Source organism: Macaca nemestrina, chromosome 11 (genome assembly GCF_043159975.1).
Source record: "Macaca nemestrina isolate mMacNem1 chromosome 11, mMacNem.hap1, whole genome shotgun sequence".
Taxonomy (NCBI): Eukaryota; Metazoa; Chordata; class Mammalia; order Primates; family Cercopithecidae; genus Macaca; species Macaca nemestrina.
Genome location: NC_092135.1, coordinates 106,075,143 through 106,097,431, shown reverse-complemented (window position 1 = coordinate 106,097,431; position 22,289 = coordinate 106,075,143). Strand labels below are relative to the sequence as shown.

The 22,289-nt window shown below is 42.0% G+C and overlaps 1 protein-coding gene across 6 annotated transcripts in view; it reads left to right on the top strand.

Annotated features, from left to right (window-relative positions):
- LOC105468002 (pleckstrin homology domain containing M3) overlaps positions 1 to 22,289 on the top strand; it is a 211,206-nt gene that overhangs the window by 28,919 nt on the left and 159,998 nt on the right. The window lies entirely within an intron of this gene.

Genomic DNA, 22,289 nt, shown 5'->3' with positions numbered 1-22,289 from the left:
AGAATTTCCTTTGAGATAACCTCATTTATACAGGCTATCAATTTTTGTTACTAATGACTCTCAGTCACCCTACTCAACCTTTAATGTAGGTGGCTTCTACTCAATTAACTGGGAGACCATTTTTGGTACTTCACTGCTGTTTCAGTATTACTTCAATTTCTATCATTGCATGGTATTCTATTGATGCGTTCAACATTTTAATTATAAAAATTAGCTTATAAGTGTAACCCAAGGCAAGGATATAGTTTAGTATGTCTGTTAAGGAAATGCAGTGTTCCTGAAATTCATCCTTTTCAAGTCCTTTATTTTTTACACTCTAATTCATGACTTGTAATTCCTTGTCTTCTCTGCTAGGCTCTCACCAGTCTTACATCTAACCAAGGGTAGTGACCATGGGAGTGAAAAGAAAAAGACATTGTATATTTTTTTTCTTCTTTTAAAATCCGTTTTTTTAGAGACAAGGTCTTGTTGTCTCCCAGGCTGGAATACGATGGTGTAATTGTAGCTCATTGCAGCCTCAAACTCTCGGGCTCATGGGATCCTCCAACATCAGCCTCTCAAGTAGCTGGGACTACAGGCAGGCCCGGCTAATTTTTTCAGGTTTTTTTAGAGATGGGGTCTTGCTATGTTGCTATGGCTGGTCTTGAGTTCCTGTGCTCAAGCAATCCTTCCATTTCAGCCATCCAAGTAGCTGGGATTACAGGCATGAGCCACCACACCTGGCTAAAAAAAGGATATTTTAAAGCACAGTACTTGATGACTGATTAGATATTAAGGGACATGGCTGGGCATGGTGGCTCATGCCTGTAATCCCAGTACTTTGGGAGGCTGAGGCAGGCGGATCATTTGAGGTCAGAGACCAGTCTGGACAACAAGGCAAAACCCTGTCTTTACTAAGAACAAAAATTAGCTGGGCTTGGTGGCACGCTTCTGTAGTCCCAGCTACTTGGGAGGCTGAGGCATGAAAATCGATTGAACCTGGGAGGTGGAGGTTGCAGTGAGACCGCACCACTGCACTCCAGCCTGGGCGACAGAGGGAGACTGTCTCAAAAAAAAAAAAAAAAAAAAAAAGATGTTAAGGGACATACAAGTTGCTGTAAGCCCAGTGCCTAGCAGAATGATAGCTTTGCCTTGAGCTCATGTACAAGCAGTTGCACCTTCTGATTAGCAAATAACCTCAGTAGTTTTTTTGGTTTCTTGGCATTCATTTAGGTTTTTAATCACAAAGCCTCCTTAACCATCCTAAATCCCTGGTGTAGCCCAAGTTAAGAGGGTGTCATATTTCCAATTTTATTTTTCCTAGCTTGTTTTGATTGTAAATACAAGAACTCAACCTTCCTTAGGCTCTCTAAAGACCTGAACTGCTCCTTTGAGTGCTCTACAGACCATGATAATTATTTAATTCTCATGTTTAAAAAAGTTTAATATTAAATTATGTTGAAATATGAGAACTGAGTGGTATTTTGAAAAGTCAACTGTAACAAATGGCATTTGCAAGTATCAATGTAATACATTCTGACCACCATTTATTTATTTATTTTTAAATTTTTTTCCAACAGGGTCTCACTTAGTTGCCCAGTTTGGAGTGCAGTGGTGTAAATTATAGCTCACTGCAGCCTCAGTGTCCCAGGCTCATGCAATCCTTCCACCTCATATAGCTAGGACTACAGGCGTGTACCATCATGCCTGGCTAATTTATTATTATTATTATTTTTAGTAGAGACAAGGTCTTGCTATGTTGCCCAGGCTGGTCGCAAACTCCTGGGCTCAAGCAATCCTCCTACCTAGGCCTCCCAAACTGTTGGGGTTACGGGCGTGAGCCACTGCTCCCAGCTATTGCCACCTTTTAGTCATCCAGGAGATAGCGAATGTGGGTAAATGGCATGCCAAGTTTTTGACACCTTTTCTTTCTGGCATTCTCTGGAGAGCAGGCAAGATAAATCATGTTCCTATTGCCCATCAGTTGAAGGGCAGGGGCAAGCAGTGGCCACCCATTTTCAGGCTGCAGTTCTAGATTGCATGGCTGATCACTTATTCTCACAAGCTGGTATTCTCACAAGCATTCGTGGAGGGGTGTGCCAATATCCAGGTGCCTGCTAGTCAAAATCAGCCAAGATCTCTGAGTAAAATTTACTTTAAAACCTTTTAAGTTAGTAATCCGAACTGAAGAAAGACTCATTGTTTCTCCTGAGGAATATGCCAAAAGCAGAGGGAGGCAGTGCAGTACCTTTGCTAGAGCTGGAGGTGAGGACCCAGGAGATTTGGGGTCAGGTAAGACCTCTTCCTTGAGCTGCAGACTCGCATCTCCAACTGCCTGGTGAGCATTTTTTTGGAATGTACCACAGGCACCTCAAATTCAAAGTATCTCAAATGACTCATAATCCTCCTTTCTCCCACTCCTGCTGTTCTTAGTTAACAAGGGTTAATGAAAGGCTGGGGGCTCCTCAGAAGAAATAAAATTTTGTCAGTGTGTTTCTTTTGACGAGGTTTTGTGTCCAGCCCAGTCATTCTCTTACTTGCGGGTGTTATTACTGCATGGTTATGTTTTCTCCAGTTAATGTTCATTTTTTTTACCTAGCTCCTTTTCTGAACTCACCTTGAATAGCTTAAAGGCTTATCGAAGTGCGTCTTCCCTCATCTGCTCCTTCTTCCTACCCCGCTTCATCCCTTTCCTTCCTCCTGTAACAAGTCAGAGGGTCTTCTTCATCAGGTAGGGCCTCTGCATCTTCTGTCTCAATTGGTGATGAATAATCAGGCTCTTGAGCCTTTCTGAGGATAAATGCTATTTTGGGTACATAAAGCAAATTGGGCTCAGGTATAATGAGGGCTGTGGGTAGCTAGTGTGTAGCAGCTATTTTGCTAATAGGGAAGCCTGGTCTGAAGGAGGCCTTCTGGTCAAACAAAGTAGCATATTTGTTAGAAACACTGACTCTAAACCTAGACTGCTAGAGTTTCCAACTTTGCTCTAGTACTTACTAGTTGTATAACATAGCGCAGGTTTCTTAATCACTCTGTACCCCCATGTTAATTTTTTTTTTTTTTTTTGGACATAAAGTATCAGGTAATGGTAGTACTGACCTCAATTTCTTGTGGTCATTAAATGGGTTAAAACATCTACAGTGCTTCTTAGAACCATGTTCAGTATGCTTGAACACTTAATAAAAGTTGTAAACATTGAATGATATTATTGTTACTATTATAAATTGAATTTGAAATCCATCAGTGAGAATCAAAGTGACACTAACAAGCACCTCAAGGTTTTTTTTTTGTTATAAAATGGGCCTCACAATAAATATTTCTTGAAATGAATTGGCCTTCCTGTGGTATACTTTCTCATAGTTATTAACTGGTTTGTTAATGGGAAATAGACCATTCTTTCCCTCTCTCATACTGATTTGTGATCAGCTACTTAATTGTCATTCACACCAGAGTTTATAGTCACTGATGGAAGCGATTGTTTCTTACCCATTTGTTTTTCTTTCTTTTTAAAGTTACTTTTCACCTGAGAATTTTACCCATTGTTTTATCGTCAGTATCTAACTTAGTGCTTTGAACATGTGCTCAAAAATATGTGCTCGAAAATTTTTTTAATGTAAAATGAGTGTAATCCTGGTAAGAACTAAGCTGATAAATTAAAGACATTAACTCCTTTAGCTGGTTTGTGTCTTTCTAGAAAAAATGACTCCACCCTCTTTTCTGACATCCTCCCTTTCTCCACCTTCACATCAACATTAAGCATTTGTACACCCTCTCTGTGAAGCTCTGTGGCAGCAGTAAATACTGAAAAATGAAGATAGGCTTTTGTCTCAAAAGCTGCCCTGATAAGAGAAAATCAGACACTTTTGATTTTCTCTCCCCGTGTTCACTTTCCCCTCCCTGACTGTGTGTGGCTTATAAAGTGCCCCTAACATTGGAAGAATGTGACTCTGGTCTTGGAGAGCTTGGAGAGCTATTTAGATACCATTTCAGACTCCTGAGTTGCGTTGGCACAATTAAGATTTCCCTTCTTACAGGAATCTGACTGCTGTTTGATGAGCACAAAGCCTGGTGAGATCATTGTGGTTTGCCCTTTAGTCTTTCTGAAGTTGGCAATCATTTGAGATAATTTTATAACGTTTTTCAACTTTTCTCTCTTCCTTGATTGTGTTTCTTTACGGAAGATTATTGCTTTGGATTTGGAGACCACTGCTTTCCTAGAATGGGAAAGGGGTATCTGAGAGCAGAATACATGAACCAGATTAACAGTTTGTTTATTACTGTCAAAGCCAACATCTGAGCACCCAGTGTGTTTGTTCTCAGGGTGAGTGAGAGAGCCCAGGTGGAAAGAGAGGGGAAAAAAAATAATAATGGCAGTGGCAGTTGCAGCTAACACTTTGTTCATTGACAATTTTAAGTGCTTTATAGATAGCAGCTTATTTAATTTATAGAACACTCCTGTGACATGGGTTTTTCATTGGTCCTGTTTTAAGGATGATGAAACTGAGGCACAGGAAGCGTAAGTAACTTGTTCGAATTCCCACAGTGAGGGAGAAGTGGAGCCTCAATTTGGATCTAGGCAGTCTTCGTCCGAGTCCAGGCTCTTAACCACTAAGCTGGTGCTGTGCCCTTACTTTGGAAGCTAGTGGTCCTCAGTCTCCACAGCCCTCCACTTTGAAAACCTCATTGGCAGTAAATCACTATGGGGGTAGTTGGTGGGGATCAGTACGATAATGTTCACTGAACTAAAATTAACCAACTTAGGTATGGCTGAAATTATTTAACACAGAAAGATTTATGTGTGCCTTGTAACTCTATCACTGGTTCAGAAAAACTGAGGCACACCAAAGCAATCCAGCTAAGCAAGAATTGTTTCCTACATTTAACTTACTCGCTGAAATACTCGGACACAGAGCTGGTCACAGCTTCTTAGGAGACCAATGAATCCGCAAAAGGAAGACAGTCACTTTGCCTTTCATACTGTTTAATGTTAGTGTGGCAACAGCTGAAGTGAACCGACCCCGATGGGTTTGTAAGAATGGAAGGGAGAGCTTTGGGGTTTTGCCCCATTTAAAAAAAATATATTATACATTAAGTTCTGGGATACATGTGCAGATTTGTTACATAGGTATACACGTGTTTGGCCCATTTTTTAACTGTCTTACTTTGGAGATTGCCTTGCCTCAGGCAGAGGCAGACCTAGCTCTGACTTCTTAAGAAGGAATGTCGGCTGTGCTAGTGGATGAAGGTTGCCACCAGTTGATGGGATGTGGCTTTTTTCCTATCTTAAATAGTTAACACCATTTCCATCATCTGAGGATTGAGTAGTTCTGTCTCAGGGTTAAATCATAAAGTGATGATGGGAAGAAATAGATCTAAGGCAAAGTGACAGCAGAGGCAATTATCTCTGAAGAACCTCAAGGTAGGTGGTGGACACCAAAGCTTCCTCAGGATCAGTGCCTCTCCTTACTGCCATCCCAATGCCTGCTATGCCCTTGGTAGCTATAGCAAGGTATGACTGGGAACCAGCCCTGAGAGTGGGCCCTGATCCTACTACTAGAATGGCTGATTTCTTACAAGTCAACTCCAGAAAATGAAAAAAAAAAAAAAAAGAATGGCTGATTTCTAGTCTTAGCACTAGTCTTAGTTGTATAAAGACATGCTCTTCACTAGTGTCTGTACTAAACCCTTTTCCCTCTGCATCACTGTTATCTGTTCTTGTTCATTGAGTAATGACACAATCATAAGCACCAAGGACTTCCCTGTGGGATAAAGAAAACAAGGTCTTAACATCTCAGAATTACAATCTAAACATAAACGTATCATAAGGTAAGAACATAAAAAGTCATGTGAACATGTGGACATATATATGAAATATAGGTTATACACACACACACTTATAACAAAGTATAGACACATAGAGGAAGTGAGGCTGTATATAGACAACTTTACTGTCTATTGCGTTTGGTTTACAAACCTACTGAGGCAGGTTAAATTATCTCTATTGTCCTTCCCAACTCCAAAATTATATCATTCTAGGATGTATTTGAACTGACCCTGACTCATGGTTGTGTGGAAGCTAATTACTGTAGTCAGATAATAAAAAATTGTAATGAAAACGTAGGTACGGTTGAAATTATTTAACACAGAAAGATTTCTGTGTGTCTTGTAACTCTACTTCTGGGTGAACCGCTGTTGCAATTTTTAAAATAAAAAAATTTTAAAGAAATTCTTTGCATTAGCTACAGAGCTCTGAAACTCAACAAACTGCCAGAATCTAACTTACTTTTCCATTCCTGACTGTGTTCACATTTTCATCTGCTTGGCAAGGGCAGTGGTCAACTGGGCTTTTGTTTCCGTCGGTTTCACTCTCTGCTGACCTGGTACCATCCCTATGCCTGTATTTTCTTGTTCTAAGTACTTCAGGAGAAGGTCTCAAGCAGAGATTTTCTTTAGGGCTAGAAAAACCATGGCAGTAGAGTTTCTTTATCCCAGGTTTTGTGTTACTCTGTTTCGGTTCCCTTTTTCCCCATCTTTCACTTTTTTAAAAAAAAAAAGCCAAATTTGGGACTTATACTAAAATGACTGCTTTTTCAATTATGATGTTTCTCAAAAGCCTTGGAGCCAGTAGAGGTGGGAATATTCCTGCAGGCTAAGAACAAGTGAGGTCACCAGGACATGGTCTCTTGCTGAATTTATGATTCACCCTTCAGCAAGATTAGTCAGTACAAAGAAGTTGCTAAAATAGGTCACAGAAAATTGATTTTATATGGTCGTATAGTTTCCATTGGTTACATTATTGAATGTTGGCCTGTGGCAGCTATTTGGAAACCCAATATGCCTCATTGACAGCCCACATTCTGATTCATAACACTTCTCTATGGGAACCTTTAAATCAAAATGTCTGATATTTTTTCCCGGTTGTCCTACTAATTTATTTTTTTTTCTTTTTGGCTAAGGAAAACTATGGTTACTAATTTCATAAACTGCTAAAGTTTTCTTTCTAAAACACAAATCTTTTCATATCACTTTGTTCTCAAAAGTGAACCACAGTTCCCCATTTCTTACAAAATCAAGTGTAAACTTTATAAAGCATCCAGGTATCTTCCCAACCTTATCACCTACACCTTCTTCCTTTTGAGCCTTTTTGCCATTTTTGAAAGTGCCATGTGCTTTAAAGCTCCTGGGCCTTTGCTGCCTCTTCATCCCAGAATACTTTCCCTGCCCTTTTCACTTTCCAAAAGTCCTCCATTATCTTTCAAGGGCCAATTCAAATGCCATATCCTCCCTGGGACCTTTCCAGATTTTTCTCAATTAAAATTCTTTTTTTTTTTCCCCCTTTCACTTTATGTTCCCATGGCACATTTTACTCTGCTGTGCACGATAGATAATTGCTTGTCCATCCATCTCCCATACCAGATTGGAAGTCCTTTGAAGGTATCAGCTGTATTTCAGAAAACTCTGCTGTACCAAGCATGAGCACGTGGAAAGTTGAATTCTGTGTATTGGTGCTTAAAAGTCAGGACAGAATAGTGATGTTTTGTTTTTTATTTAAAATGGAAAGGGCTTCTCTTTCTTTCTCCTTAGTTACAGCTTGATTCAAGTTGAATGAAGTTTGTTGTTATTACTACTGTCAGTAAGACATTATCACTTAATGAGCGATAATTTTATGCCCAGCTCTGTGCTAAGAAGTGTTCATTCATTATCTTAGTTAATAATCACAACAGTTTAACATAATAGATGATATTATCCTGATCTACAAAGGAGGAAACTGAGGCTTAGAGAAGATGCAACTAGTATGTGGCAGGGCTAGGATTCTAAGCCAAGCCTAACTCCAAGACTGCACATAACCACTGTGTTACACTGCCTCTCCAGCCTGAGGAAGGCTAGGACTCATGCCCTCCACCACAAATAAAACACAGTGTGATCTAGATTTAAAGTCTGGAGGTTGGAGTTCTACTCTCAACTTGCCCACTTTGTGGTATAACCTTGGCCAAGTCATTTTGCTTCCTGGAACCTCTTTCCAAATGTGTTCAGTCAGTTAGAATGCTTTCAGAAGCAAGTAACAAAGTACTCAACCAAAAGTGGCACAAATAGTAAGGCCAAAATAGCATTGTATTTTTTCTTTTATCTAACAGATAACTATTGAGCACTTAGTGAATGTCGAGGACTTATGCAATGAACACTTAACAAGATACCCAGGGGTAGGTGGTCTTGGGGTCATCCAGGACCTGCAGGCTTTCCATCTTTTTGCTTTGTTGTCCTTGGTATATTGGTGATTTCTCTTCTCTCCCCTCGTTGGTACAAAGTGGCCACAGCTGCCCCAAGGATCATTTTTAAAAATTTTTTTCCTAACTTCCCAAGTGTGTTCAGATCATTTTCTTAAATACCAGCAGTAAAAGCCAGGAAGAAAGAAAGCAGGGCATCTCTTCTGGGTCTTTTTTCCAGAGGCTCCCAATAGCACCCGCTCCTTGGCCAGAACTGGGTCACATGTCCACCCCTAAGGCAATCTCTGGCAAAGGAAAATAGGCTTATTGTGATTGGATTAAACAAATTATTATTCTTTTCACAGGGCACGGGAGAGGCCATCTTTCCTAAGCATATTGCCCCCATACCTGAACAAAATTAGGTTCTGTTGATGAAGGCAGCTGACAGGTTCTGCCTCACATGTGGATGTACTAGTGGAATTTCTAGGATCCCTTCCGGCTCTAAGTCTCTAATTCTGTAGGCTGCATCAAGAAATCGTAATGGAATGCCATTTATGCCTCAAATCCAGCAGCCTCAGTATGGGAGGGTCTTTTATATTTAATTCCTATAGATTGGAGATATAGAGCCAAAAGCTCACCATGGCAAAGAATAAGCATAGTATGAAAGGTGATGTTTGGAATTGTTTCCTGGGTCAAAAAGCTCAACAGAGGCTAGGGCTTGCCCTCATCACAGAAGACAGAAAAACTCTGCTTTTAAAAAGTTGGGTCTGTGGCCGGGCGCGGTGGCTCAAGCCTGTAATCCCAGCACTTTGGGAGGCCGAGACTGGCGGATCGAGCCAGATCGAGACCATCCTGGCTAACACAGTGAAACCCCGTCTCTACTAAAAAATACAAAAAACTAGCCGGGCGAGGTGGCGGGCGCCTGTAGTCCCAGCTACTCGGGAGGCTGAGGCAGGAGAATGGCGTGAACCCGGGAGGCGGAGCTTGCAGTGAGCCGAGATCCGGCCACTGCACTCCAGCCTGGGTGACAGAGCGAGACTCCGTCTCCAGAAAAAAAAAAAAAAAAAAAAAAAGTTGGGTCTGTGATCTCCTAGTCAGGTTCACACTTGAGAAAAATTGGCCAGGAATGTATTGACTTATGCTCTATCACTGTTGCAAAGAACTGGATGGAAGAGATCCCTAAACTGATATATCTAGCTAATATGTAGCCAGATATGTTACAGGTCTGTTTCCACTAGAGCTGACATAGGTAATCTTTTTTCTAGGTTTATGAGGGGAAAATGAATGGAATATCCTCTTTTTACCCAAAAAGAAAGTCTCCAAAGTAGCCATAGAAAAGACTAGTTCATTTCTACCAGAACAAATTTGTTAATAAAAATATCTGTGGAATACCATCTGTGTACTCCACTGGCCAACACTGTAGCAGGGCCTGTGGAGCGTATTTAATATGTGCAAGACACAGTCCGGCTTTGGTTGCTGTAGTATCATTCTCTTCATGTTCTTTGCTATGCACATGTGTGTCAGTGTCATGATTAGTGTGCCCTGATGTGCCTGTGACGAGGAGGACAAAGACCTAACATTAGTTCATTTTTTTCCCTTTGTTTCTGGCTTAAACATAGTTGAGTACTATAACATGAAACAAATTGACTTGGAAAACTGTGTTTTATTAACCAGGAATCAAAGAAAAGAGTGATGATTGTGATTCAGAATGCCAGAGGAGTCTTCATTGAGGAAAGGCTATTTCAGCTGAACTTTGAGGGTTGAGCACAAAGTCAAGGTGGAAAGAACACAGCGTATGTATGAGATGGTCAGGAGGCTAACCTAGAACAGGGGGACATTTTGGAGTAGTAGGCTGAGACTTTGGAGGACCTTCAAAGCCATACGAATAGACTTACTGTGATATATTTGGCAAGAAGCACCCATACATATCTTGAGACTCAAAATTAAAGGGTATTTGATAAGAAATGTGGAAGTTGGTGGGGTGAAAGGTGGTGATAGGGTAGCAGGGACCCTCATTTTCAGTGGCCTTATGTGTCCATGTAAAGGGACATCAGCTAGAATGGTACTCTTGGCCTCTCTCCATCCCTTTGCACACTCCACCCATGAGAAGGAGGAGTGACTTATTGGCAAGTTTAGGAGACGAACCAGGTAATTCAGCTGCTCTCCTACGAGCACTAATTCTGGTCCACTCGCCCAGATCTGCTCCTCCATGCCATCAGCCCTTCATGGGCAGTTTCCCAGGAGGGAAGGCCTCTGGCTATCCAGTGATGCTTGTGACTCAGAGGTAAGTCTGTGAAATCCTGGGGTTCAATTTGCTGCTACGCAACTAAGTTGCATCCTCCAACTGGCTGATGTTTCGATCCCCATGTGTCTGGCCACCCTCTGTCCGTCTCAATTGGTTCAAAAGTTGGGTGAGGAAAAGGAATGCTCTTCAATGGGTCTCCTCAGGCCCCAGCAGTACATGGAATGATTGGTAGGTGGAAAGAACTAAGGGATGGAAACCAATCAGGTCTGCCAGGCGTCATGATGTGTGATGAGGACTCAAATTAGGGTGATAGTGACAATGAAGAGAAAGTGGGACTTGTGAAAAGGAAAAGAAGGGCTGTAATTGGGGATAGATGGAGGATAATGGATAAAGGAAAGAGAAAATCTAAGTGAAGGCCCACCATCAGGAATGCTCTTTACCCCTTCCTTCCATCTCTGAGTATCAATTCTACCCTCTCTTCAAAGTCTACCTCAGATGCCACCTCCTTCTCAAGACTTTTAAGAACTCCCCAGGCAAAAGCCTTCTCTTTCTTCTCTTGCATGTTAGAAGGCTCTGAGTACTTTTTGCTGCATATTGCAGATACTTTGGGGCCCATCTTTTCCCCACTATGGGCTATAAACTCTATTGATAGGATCTGTGTCTGATTGGTTTGGTATCTCCACAGATTCTAGCAAAGTCCTTTGCTGATACAGTCAACAATATTTATGGAGCCAGTCTCTGGTATTCAGGAAGGAGAGAGATATCAAGGTCCCTGTTCTCAGGAGGAGAGAGTTCTTTGAAGGAAATAAAGCAAGAGGTGTGATGGAGAACAATTGAGGGGCTCTTTAACCTGAGTGGTTAAGGGATGGCTTCACTGAGGATAGCACTTTTGAGGTGAAACACTGAGAGAGGCAAATAAGGTAGTGGAACTGGGGAGAGAAGCCCCAGATGGAGAACATGGCAACCCAGAGGCCTCGGAGCTAGAATGTGCTTGGCTTGTTCAAGGGACCTAAGAGAGGATTGTGGCTGGAGTGAGAGAAGGGTTATAAGATGATGTGAGATGAGGTCAGAGCAATAGCCAGAGGCCAGGTCATGTGGACCAGGAAGAAGAGGCATTGTAAGCGTATGGAATCTGAAGGAAAAAGACACTTCAGCCATAAGGGGGTAGGATCAAGCAAATAATTTTTTAATAGACACAGTAAACCTTAGGATATTGGAAGATAGAGGAAAGGAGGTTAGTAGAGAGAGAACTGCAATATGTTATAGACGAAGGGATTCTAGAGAAGTAGGAAGGAGCTTGTTAACAGTAGAGGTGGAAGGGTCTGCTATAGCAAGGAAGCAAAAAGTTTCTTCTTTTGTTACTAAAAGGCTGAAACGGAAAACATCTATTGAACACTTATATAGTGTCAGGCATTGTCCTAAGAGCTACTTATTTCTTCCTCACGACAGTACACTGAGGTACATACTACTATGATAGCACCACTTTAAAGATGAGGAAACCAAGACTCAGGTTAAATAATTTGTCAACGGTCACGTAGGCAGTAAGGGCAGAATTGGGAGTTGAACCTAGGCTGGTTGCTCCAGCAACTGAGGCCTTAACCACTAAGCTCTGTGGCACTTCTACAGGACATGGGTTAGTATGATGTTGAAGTGAAGTCAAATATCTTATATATACAAGAGCTCCCTACAGTGCACAGAGAAAGAGACCATGGAATTAGGTGTTTGAGGAAAGTGAAGATGGTATGGAAATACTGTTCTGGGGATTGTGTTTCAGATCCACAGAAATGAATAAAAGAATAGATTATCAGGACTAAAGATATGATAGAAGGTGAGCAATATGAATTTGTGTTTCCTGGGGTTAGCACTTCTATCTCTTGCTCAAGAAAGCTAGACTTAAATAGAGAATATAGATGATGGTGTGATCCAGAATTGGTGATTAAATCAGAGAGGTAAGAGAAAACGAGTTTAAACTACTGACCACAGATCTTGAGAAGCTAGGAATCCACTGAAACAGGGAAGAGGTTGTACGGGGTGAGGTGGAAGAGTTTTGTGATTGAAGGCCCTCGTGAAGATGGAGTGGAAGGCAGGTGAGGTGGACTGAGAAAAATGCCTGTGTAAAGAATGAAGGAAGGCCGGGCGCGGTGGCTCAAGCCTGTAATCCCAGCACTTTGGGAGGCCGAGACGGGCGGATCACGAGGTCAGGAAATCGAGACCATCCTGGCTAACACGGTGAAACCCCGTCTCTACTAAAAAAATACAAAAAACTAGCCGGGCGAGGTGGCGGGCGCCTGTAGTGCCAGCTACTCGGGAGGCTGAGGCAGGAGAATGGCGTAAACCCGGGAGGCGGAGCTTGCAGTGAGCTGAGATCCGGCCACTGCACTCCAGCCTGGGCGACAGAGCGAGACTCTGTCTCAAAAAAAAAAAAAGAATGAAGGAGAACCAGGTTGGAATTGATAAGAACTTTATTATGAAGAGTTCTAAAAGGTCTAGGATATTACTGTTGTGGAAGACAGAATTTGTCTCTGGAGTCAAAGAGGGTAAGGAACTGTGTTGTCAAGATCCTAAAACCACAGGGCAAATGCATAACTCACATTATTACCCACCACAGCAACACCCCAGGGTTCTTTCCCACTGAGTCCACATGTGGTCTCAGCATCTTTCTCAGTGCAGAGTTCCAGGAAGTCAATAGCAGTCGATGAAAACTGACTTTTATCTTTGCTTTAGACAGTGCCACGAGGGGTTGTTACTTGAGACCAAGAGTGGGTGGAGCTGACAGTGGGGCAGTGTATAAGAGATGAAGTTTAGTAGTCCCCTGGAATTACAGTTGTGGCTAGAGTGGAATTTTGAAATCTAGAGGGTGTAACTAATCTTGGAGAAGTGCACAGCCTTAGAGGAGGGAGTGGGGCTGGTAGGTGGTTGAATGGTTCTCAGGAAGTCTAACCACTTTCTCTCCTGCTCTAGGCTGTCAGTGCAGTGCTGGCAGCACCTGGGCCAGAGCCGTTAGGTGAGGTTGAACCAAGTGGCATGGTGTCTGCAAAGCTGGAAATGGGGCCTAAAAGGCAAGAGGAAGTAGCAGTTGAATACAGATTGTTGGTATTGGCCATAAGTGAAGACGAGCCAAAGCAGAGGAATACCTTTGTTCTGAAGTGATGCTTCTTTTCTTTCTTTTTTTTTTTTTTAAGTTTTACACTTTTATAAGTTTAATGTTGTCACTGTATGTTTACATATTCATTGGTACAATTTACAGCAAGTTTTGTACTTATCCATTTTCGCAAAGATATCTTTTCTTTTATCTTTAGCTAATCGATTATATTGATGGAGGCCTCATGTGGTGGCTCACACCTGTAATTCCAACACTTTGGAAGGCCAAGGCGGTAGGATTGCTTGAGCCCAGGAGTTTGAGACCAGTCTGGGCAACATAGCGAGGCCCTGTCTCTACAAAAATAAAAATAAATTAGTTGGGCGTGGTTGGTGCACACCTGAAGTCCTACCTACTCAGGAGGCTGAGGTGGGAGGATCTCTTGAGCCTGGGAGGTTGATGCTTGCCGTGAGCCATGAACATGCCACTGCACTTCAGCTTGGTCAACAGAGCAAGACCCTGTCTCAAAAAAAAAACCAAACAATGTTTTTAATGATGGAGAAGTCTATATTCGAGTAATTTACCACAACCAAATTTTAAGGACTTTAAGAACTTCTGGGCCGGGCGCGGTGGCTCAAGCCTGTAATCCCAGCACTTTGGGAGGCCGAGACGGGCGGATCACGAGGTCAGGAGATTGAGACCATCCTGGCTGACACGGTGAAACCCCGTCTCTACTTTAAAAAATACAAAAAACTAGCCGGGCGAGGTGGCGGCGCCTGTAGTCCCAGCTACTCGGGAGGCTGAGGCAGGAGAATGGCGTGAACCCGGGAGGCGGAGCTTGCAGTGAGCTGAGATCCGGCCACTGCACTCCAGCCTGGGCGGCAGAGCGAGACTCCGTCTCAAAAAAAAAAAAAAAAAAAAAAAAAGAACTTCTGTCACCTTTGTGTCTCCAACAAAGCTTAGTGCCCTGCTTTGCACGTAGTTGGTGCTCCATAAATGCGGGTCAAATTGCTTTGCTTCCTTGTCTTTGAGCCTATATAACAGTTGTAAATCCTGTTTCCTGACTTCCAGATAATATCATTTATCCTTTCAGCTTACTATAGCCTGGATAGCCTGTAGAGAAACTGAAAAGAAAGATGATCCAGTGAAAGAAGTGTCATAGATCTTCTAAACTTTGACAGAGAAGCAGTCCGGGTGAGCCTGTCTAGGACTGCATCCACTTTCTGCTCTGGCTTCTTTTCACATTTATTAATCTTATTATAATAACTTAAGTGTTTCATTTAAATTTTCCTAGATAATTTTGATTTGGAATATTGGCACCACATGGCTTTTGAGTTCTTTGAAAACATTAAAAGGTTGCACTTTGTCTTTCATTCCAACTATTGCCTGATCTTCAGAATCCTATTCCTGTGGGTTCATTCATTATTCTGACTCAGGCAGTCCAGATTTTCCTGGTAAAGTAGTTACCTAAACATTTCATTTATTGTGATCTGGAACATTGTATTTTTTAAAAAGGCAAAATTTTATAAAGTAATCAAAATGAAAGCACATTAATAGTCCAATAATTATATATGCTAATATATGTGAACAGACCTAATTATTTAATCTGTATATATTTATAAAAAATGTCTAAAGGGTTCATATCAAACAGTATACAGGCCGGGCGCTGTGGCTCACACCTGTAATCCCAGCACTTTGGGAGGCCGAGGCGGGCAGATCACAAGGTCAGGAGATCGAGACCATGGTGAAACCCTGTCTCTACTAAAAATACAAAAAATTAGCCGGGTGCGGTGGCGGGCACCTGTAGTCCCAGCTACTCGGGAGGCTGAGGCAGGAGAATGGCGTGAACCCGGGAGGCGGAGCTTGCAGTGAGCCGAGATTGCGCCACTGCACTCCAGCCTGGGCGACAGAGCGAGACTCCGTCTCAAAAAAAAAAAAAAAGTATACAGTCTGGGCAGGAGAATTTTGTGGGTGCTAGGGTGTAGAAGTGGAAACTTTTTTTTTCCTTTTACATTTCTTACTGATTTGGGGAATAATTTTTATTATAAAATTTAATAAATATTTGATGAGCATGAAATAGTATTTGAAGGCAAAAATGACTCTGAGTCATCAGAATGGTATAGACATAGAGCCGTGAATGTTCAGAGCACAATTGTTTTCAACTAGAAGGGATGAAGAAAGGCTTCAGGAATGGATGAGATTTTATCGTAGCCCTCAAGTATGGGGAGAACTCGGACAAGCAGAGACGAAGGAAGATCTAGGTGGGGGACTGTGGAGAAAATGCATGAAGGGCAGGAGGAGGTGGGCCATGAAAACGGTGATTTGGTCAACTGACAGAAAGATGGTGGAGTTAAGAGGGGCAGCACTGTGTGAGGGGTTTCTGAGGAAATGTATGATGTAGGGGTCAGGCTAATATACCCTGAACCCCCTAATTATCTTAACATCCCTAGAAGTGGGACAACCACCTGTGACATACTCTTGCAAAAACAAAACAGATACAAAACCAAAAAGCCGCCAAGAATGAAAACACAAAAAACCTCACTGAACCTTGAGGTTCAAGTAGCAGTTGACAGAAAACGTGGGAAACAGGAACATTGAAGTAATTCTGTGAAGATACACTCAGCCAAATCCAGAATGTGGGAAATTCTGCAGGATAAATGAACCAGCTTCTTTGGGAAATACATGGCATGTAAAAAAAGGAGGAAGAGAGAACTGTTATAGATTTTAAAAAACTTAAACGACATGTCAATGAAATCAACATATGAACTCATTCAAACAAACTATCTATATTAAAGAAATGTGCCTGGGTGTGGTGGCTCATGCCTGTAACCCCAGCACTTTGGGAGGCCGAGGCATGTGGATCACCTGAGGTCAGGAGTTCGAGACCAGCCTGACCAACATGACGAACCCCCGTCTCTACTAAAAATCAAAAAATTAGCTCGGTATAGTGGCACACGCCTGTAAACCCAGCTACTTGGGAGGCTGAGACAGGAAAATTGCTTGAACCCGGGAGGTGGAGGTTGCAGTGAGCCGAGATTGTGGCACTGCACTCAAGCCTGGGTGACAGAACGAGACTCCATCTCAAAAAGAAAAGAAAAGAAAAGAAAAATGTTTGGGACAACCTGGGAAAATTAGACACAGACTAGGTATTAGATAAGGAATTATCAGTTTTGTTGGGTGTGAAAAAGTATCGTATATATTTTAAAGATCTTATCTGTTAGACTAGAAATATACCCTGAAGTATTTACAGGTGAAATGAAACTAATGTCTGTGATTTGCTTTCAAACATACCAGCAAGAAAAACAAATAAAAAGCAAGAGTTGGAGAGGGATAGGAGAGATGAAAGAAGAATGGCAGAAAATTGCGATTTTTAAAACTGAACAATGCGTACCTGGCGTTCATCTTACTCTTCTACATGCTTTTCAAGTGTGTTTGAAACTTTCCATAATGAAATGTTTAAGGCCAAGCCAAGGAGTATGGACTTTACTGTGTGGCACCCAGAAACCTGTGAAGAGTGTTAGCCTGAGGAGGGGTGTGAGAGGGACTGTGAGATACCCGTAGAGTTTAGCCTGGCAACAATGGGTGAAATGGCCAGGAAGGAGGAGGACTCAACCTTGATGAAGGTGGCCATGAGCATGGAAACTTTTTTGAGAACAGATAGAGGAAATAATGGCAAAAGAGAAACTCTTTGGGGTGTTGGCAGTAGAGAAGTGAATCAGGTGCATGACAGGGAAAATTCCCTTCTTCCTCTTCAGTAACTAGCATTTATTGTCCTGAAACCACTGCACTGGATACTGTAAGGATGAGGAGAAGGAAAAGGGGATCTTCGTTGAGGAGGAACAGAACCAAGTCTTTGTGTTAGCCATAGTAGAAAGCAATGGAGAAATAGTTGTTTTTTTTTTGTTTGTTTGTTTGTTTTGTTTTTCATGAGGAATTTGTCTTGTGGTTTCAGTATGAAATTCACGGGTACAGTGATTTGTTTTGCTCGCCTTTCTCTGTTTTCTTTGGGGAAATGATGATATTCTTTGTCAGTGATCCTATCTGGATCATTTGTGATATTAGATAATTTACTCATTTGCAAAATAAATTATATTACAGTTGACTCTTGAATAACTTGGGTTAGGTGTGACAGTCCCTCATGCCGTAAAAAATCCATGTTTGGGCCGGATGTGGTGGCTCATGCCTGTAATCCCAACACTTTGGGAGGCTGAGGCAGGCAGATCACGAGGTCGGGAGATCAAGACCATCCTGGTTAACACAGTGAAACCCCGTCTCTACTAAAAATATAAAAAATCAGCCGGGTGTGGTGGCGGGTGCCTGTAGTCCCAGCTACTCAGGAGGCTGAGTCAGGAGAATGGCGTGAACCCGGGAGGCGAAGCTGGCAGTGAGCCGAGATCGCGCCACTGCACTCCAGCCTGGGCAACAGAGCAAGACTCCCTCTCAAAAAAAAAAAAAATCCATGTTTAATATTTGACTCCCCCAAAACTTTATTAATAGCCTACTGTTGACCAGAAGCCTTACTGATAACATGAACAGTCAATTAACACACATTTTGTATATGTGTTATATACTGTATTCTTACAATTGAGTAAGCCAGAGAAAAGAAAATGTTATTAAGAAAATCAAGCGGGGTGCAGTGGCTCATGCCTGTAATCCCAGCACTTTGGGAGGCTGAGGCATGCAGATCAGGAGCTCGAGACCAGCCTGGCCAACATGGTGAAACCCCATCTCTACTAAAAATGCAAAATTAGCCAGGCGTGGTGGCAGGTACCTGTAATCCCAGCTACTTGGGAGGCTGCGGCAGGAGAATCACTTGAACCCAGGAGGCGGAGGTTGCAGTGAGCCAAGATCATGCCATAGCACTCCAGCCTACAGGACAAGAGCAAGACTTCATCTCAAAAAAAAAAAAAAAAGAAAAAAGAAAGAAAAGAAAATCAAAGCTGGGCACAGTGACTCCCACCTATGATCCCAGCACTTTGGCAGGCCAAGGTGGGAGGATTGCTTGAAGCCAGGAGTTTGATACTAGCCTGGGCAACATAGCAAGACTCTGTCTCTACAAAAAATTAAAAAATGGACCAGGTGCGACAGTGCATACCTGTAGTCCCAGCCACTCTGGAGACTGATCTAGGAGGATTGCTTGAGCTCAAGAGTTCAAGGCTGCAGTGAGCTATGTTTGTACCACTGCTGTCCAGCCTGGGTGACAGAGTGAGACCCCATCTCAAGAAAGAAAGGGAGGGAGGGAGGGAGGGAGGAAGGAAGGAAATCACAAACAGGCTGACAGGTGCACCATGGTGGCCATAGCCATCTACATAAAATAAGTAAATAATCAGGATGAGAAAATATATTTACTATTCATTAAGTGGAAGTCGATTATAAACATCTTCATCTTCTTCATCTTCATGTTCAATAGACTGAGGAGGAAGAGAAGGGGCTGCTCTTCCTATCTCAGTGGTGGCAGAGATAGAAGATTTTCCAGGTAAAAGTGGACCTGCACAGTTCAAACCCATGCTCTTCAAGAGTCAACTGTATTCATTTGTGATGATATTCATTTATGAAGTCAAACACTTTCACTTCATTATTATATGATATTCATTTATCAAATTAGTCATTGTGAGATTTTATTATTTATGAAATTGAATACTTTAAAAGAATATGTGTGGGGTTAATTAAATGAGTTGAAATGATATAGCCCAGAGAAACAAAAGGTGAACTATGGTAAATTAATGAAAACTTAGATTTAAATACATAGCTTCTGATTTGTTAGTAGCAAAAATATTAAAAATAAACTTCACTCTGGGTGCAGTGGCTCACAACTATAATCGAAGCACTTTGGGAGGCCAAAGTGGGAGGACTGTTTGAAGCCAGGAGTTCAATACCAGTTGGGGCAACATAGTGAGATTCCTTCTCTACAAAGAAATAAAGAAATAAGCCAGGTATCATGATGTGCGCCTATACTCCCAGCTACTTAGGAGGCTGAGGCAGGAGGATTGTTTGAGCCTCTAGGAGTTCAAGGCTGCAGTGAGCTATGATTGTGCCACTGTACTCCAGCCTTGGGGACAGGGTGAGACCCTGTCTCAACTAAATAAATAAACTTCAGATCCAGTAGAAAGAGTTGTTAGAGAAATGGTAGTTTGTTTGTTTTGTTTTTCATGAGGAATTTGTCTTGTGGTTTCAGTATGAAATTCACGGGTACAGTGATTTGTTTTGCTCGCCTTTCTCTGTTTTCCTTCTCTTTGTAGAGGTTCCTTCTCTACAAAGAAATAAAGAAATTGGAGACAGTCATAACTCTCATTTCTCTCCTTCTCTCTTTTGGTTTGCTATTTTAAGATCTAGACCTATATTATTCTTTTTTTCTTTAGCCAAAAGCAGAAATCTTTAGCCAAAAGCAGAAATCATACCCTTTGGCAGTATGATTTATCTTTTTTAGGGAATGACTCAATTAGTTTATGACTGTCTCCAATTTCTTTATTTCTAGCACTTTATGATCAGATATGTAACTTTTATATCACACACAATATATTAATAAGGTATGGTATAAACAGGTCCTCCAGAGAGGAATGGATACTGCAGAAAATAGCTTCCTGATCACCTTTGCTATTTTTCTTCTTATTTTTCTTTTCTTTTCTTTTCTTTTTTTTTTTTTTTTTTTTTTTTGAGATGGAGTCTCATTCTGTTGCCCAGGCTGGAGTGCAGTGGTGCGGTCTCGGCTCACTGCAACCTCTGCCTCCTGGGTTCAAGGGATTCTCCTGTCTCAGCCTCCTGAGTAGCTGGGATTACAGGTGCACACCACCACACCCGGCTAATTTTTGTATTTTTAGTAGAGATGGGGTTTCTCCATGTTGGACCAGTCTGGTCTCGAACTCCTGATATCATGTGATCCGCCCACCTCAGCCTCCCAAAGTGCTGGTGTTACAGGGGTGCACCAGCGCGCCCAGCTGATTCTTATTTTTCAAGAAATTATATGACAAACAGCAGCCTATAAGAATACACCATTTCCCCAGCCTGGGCAATATGGTGAAACCCTGTCTCTATTAAAAACATACAAAAATTAGCTAGGTATGCTGGCATATACCTGTATTCTCAGCTGGCTGGGAGGCTGAGGTGAGAGGATTGCTTGAGCCTGGGAGGTCAAGGCTGCAGTGAGTCATGATCATGCCATTGCACTCCAGCCTGAGTGACAGAGTAAGACCCTGTCTCCAAAAAAAAAAAAAAAAAAAAAAAAAAAGCCATTTCCTAGGATTCTAGGATTCACAGTTTTTTTTTCTGTTTCGATTTAATGTACCACTTAAAGAGGGCTGAAGCTGAGTTGGGAGAACAGAGATAGGAAATGTTGCTTAGTGAGTGGGGAAAAAATGTTGGAACCCAGTGCATTTTTTCTTCTTATTCTGCATCTAGAAGGTGAGGGAACCTTGAAAATTCCCTCGCTGGTCTTCTCATTCAGTCCACCCAAGCTGGCACCTGCCACCATACCTTCTATAGTTAGAAAGGAGTGAGGTTTTAGCCGGGCTTGCTGCTGGTTTGGGCCCAATTAAAGTAGAATTTTTAATTCCTGGGAGCTGTTGTTAAAAGCTCGCAGAGAGATAAGAAGAGGGGAGGAAAAGTCCTAGCGAAAAGCAGGAGAGGTGGTTTTTATTTTACTCCGCGGACTCAGCTGAGCCGTCGGGTCACAGTGGGGATGGGGATAGAGGGACACATAGTTTTAAGTCTTATTATGGAAAAGATTGAACTATCATCAGTGCTTGATGGAAATGAGACCAGGAGAGGTGGCAGCAGTGTCGCTAACAGCACTGCCTCCCTTATTGCATTATCAGAAGAAAAAGATAACCTGCAAATAGGCATCCATTATCTCTTTCTACAAAGGGATTAGTGTGGGTTGCAAGAAATTAATGGCTTTTGAGTTACCACAGAAATACTAATGAATGTCAGGACCAGAGATGTAAAGCAGGTAAAACTGGCTTTTCTCAGCCTCATTTCTCTCCTTCTCTCTTTTGGTTTGCTATTTTAAGATCTAGACCTATATTATTCTTTTTTTCTTTAGCCAAAAGCAGAAATCTTTAGCCAAAAGCAGAAATCATACCCTTTGGCAGTATGATTTATCTTTTTTAGGGAATGACTCAATTAGTTTATGACTGTCTCCAATGTGTGTCGGCAAAGAGATTGAGAAACATTTCAGAAATTAAAATCTCTACCAGGGAGGAGATGATTGACATCTCTTACATGGATGTCATTTTTTCTTTTCTTTTCTTTTCTCTTTTCTTTTCTTTTCTTTCTTTCTTTCTTTCTTTCTTTCTTTCTTTCTTTCTTTCTTTCTTTCTTTCTCTTTCTTTCTCTCTTTCTTTCTTTCTTTCTCTCCTCCTCTCCTCCTCTCCTCCTCTTCTCCTCTTCTCCCCTCCACCCCCTCCTCTTCCCTCCTTTCCCCTCCTCTCCTTTGAGACAGAGTTTCACTTTTGTTGCCCACGCTGGAGTGCAATGGCATGATCTCGGCTCACTGCAACCTTTGCCTCCTGGGTTCAAGTGATTCTCCTGCCTCAGCCTCCTGAGTAGCTGGGATTACAGGCGCATGCTACCATGCCTGGCTAATTTTTGTATTTTTAGTAGAGACGAGTTTCGCCATATTGGCCAGGCTGGTCTCGAACTCCTGACCTCAGGTGATCCACCCGCCTCGGCTTCCCAAAGTGCTGGGATTACAGGCGTGAGCCACTGTGCCTGGCCGGATGTCATTTTCATGTCTGATAAGAATGTCAGGAAATCTCTGAAATGATAGTCCCCTTTTATTAAGTAC